Here is a 2500-nt window from a genome sequence, read left to right as displayed (position 1 = left end):
ATATATGTATGTATTATATGTATATGTATATACACAATAAATTATATATATATATGTGTGTGTGTGTGTGTGTGTGTGTGTGTGTGTGTGTGTGTGCGTGTGTGTGTGTGTGTGTGTGTGTGTGTGTGTGTTTAAATTATATGTATATGTATATATATATATATTTTACGTATATATAAATATGTATATATATGTATACATGTAGTGGCTTTAGTAACAATAAAAAAGAACATCCAAAAGATTACATCTATGCTCCAACCTGCATCCACAGTGATGAAGTAGAGAGCTTATGTGCAGACATTCATTTCCCAAGCGATAGAGCAATAATTATTATGGGAGATTTTAATGCCAAGATAGGTAAAAAGATGGGAATTGTGGAATAGGTATTAGAAATGAATAATGCTAATCGATTTTGTTAAGACTGAATCACTCAGTATCATGAAGATATTTTCCGAAAAAAAGACATGGAAGTCGCCATCTGACATCAAGAACGAAATTGACTTCAGAATTTCAAATAGGCGCGACATAGTGAAAAATGTTAATAATAACATAAATGTTGGTATCGACACAGAATGGTAAGAGTCGAAATTAAAGTACACAGAAGGGAAAGAAACAAACCCATACGAAAACCTCTGACAAATCTAACCAACTTGAAGATCAGGGCGACAGAATTTAAACTGAACACCCAAAACAGATTATCGGTTCTTAGTGACGAAGATCTTAACACTGACCAAATCAACAAACAGTTCAATGACATAATAGAGGAAGCTGCACTTGAAGTAGGCGGTAAACACGACAAGCAAACCCACAACAAAGCAGGTACTAAACAGCTTATGCAGAAACATAGGGTCATGAAATATCGTCAAACAGGGACAAAATAGAGATAGCTGAGGTAACAAAGACTATAAGTAAAAAGAAGGATGTATACAAATTCAACATTCATATATATATATATATAAATGAAACAGCATGAAAAAAGCTAAAAAGAGACTTGGAATAGGGAGAAGTTTAATGTATAAGAAAAACAAGATGGAAAAGTGACATATACCAAGAACTAAAAAGGCATTACAGTAGTGAAAGACTTCTACAGAGATTTATACAAGTCAAGTGAACAGCCACGGACAGAAAAATAGAGATGTACCTAACATCACAGCAGAAGAAATAAAAAGAGCGCTCAAAGGCCTTATTATAGATACAGGAGAAATCGCCACAGGGAAACTAGCCAATCTTTTCAACGACAACACTCCCAAAAAATGCTAAAATTATTTTGATACATAAAAAGGGGATAGAAAATGGATCTAAAAAAAACTACCGACCAATGAGCCTCCTATTAATTATTTACAAACTGTTCACAAAAGTCATCACTACTCACATCTCCGACAGTAGATTCTAACCGGCATCAGCAATGGATTCTCAACAACAGACCACATCCACACTAACTCGAATAAGAGAGAAAATAAATTAAAATAGGAAGCCCCTGTGTATGGCATTCGTCGTTTACGAAAAGGTAGTTGACATTTGACAATATTAGAAGCTATTCGCTGACAAGGAGTGGAGGAAGTCTATTGTAAAATATTGGAATATATATACAGTACGGTGGGACGGCATCCATCAAGCTCCATACAGAAACCGATAAAATACCCGTTAAAAGGGTGTTAGGTGGGGCGACACCATCTCACCAAAACTGTTTACAGCTTCCCTTGAGGAAATGTCCAAGAAACTAGAATGGAACGGCGTGGGTATCAAAAAAGGGACGAACATATGAACAGTCAAAGATTTCCTGACGTCATTGTTCTCTTCAGCGAGTCAACAAATGAACTGCAGCACGTAATAAACGATCTGAATAGAACAAATGAATTGGATAAAGACCAAGGTCATGCACAACAGTAGAGTTCACTTGGAACAAGTACATGTACAAGGCGAAAGCTATAGGTAGTGGACGAAATATCGAAATTTGGGGGCGAAGATTGGAAAAAAAAAAAACGCAAAAATGATATTGGGAGAGGCCTACGTCCTACAGTGGATTGATACAGGCTGATGGTGATGATGATGTCATAAACACACACACACACACACACACACACACACATATGTATGTATATGTATATATATATATATATATATATAATTTATATATATATAAATATATATATTATTTATATATATAAATATATATATATTATTTATATATATAAATATAAATACATATATATATTATATATATAAATATATATACATACATATATATATATATATATATATATATATATATATATATGTATATACAGGCATGTATGTATGTATTGCATGCACAAGGATTCTCTTCATAAGACAATCGAAAGACAATGAAAATCACTTCCATCAGTCTGCCTTTTTACCAAAACTTATGCAAACCACCTACTGGGGAAAATGTATTGATTATTACAAGCTAAGTACTGCACAATCAACTAGTATAATCAGAAGTACATTCGTCGATTATCAGATAATCAGTGACAGGTAC

The sequence above is a fragment of the Penaeus chinensis genome, chromosome 5, assembly GCF_019202785.1.
Source record: "Penaeus chinensis breed Huanghai No. 1 chromosome 5, ASM1920278v2, whole genome shotgun sequence".
Classification (NCBI taxonomy): Eukaryota; Metazoa; Arthropoda; class Malacostraca; order Decapoda; family Penaeidae; genus Penaeus; species Penaeus chinensis.
The sequence above is the reverse complement of the archived record's forward strand: the minus strand, read 5'-3'. Positions refer to the sequence as shown.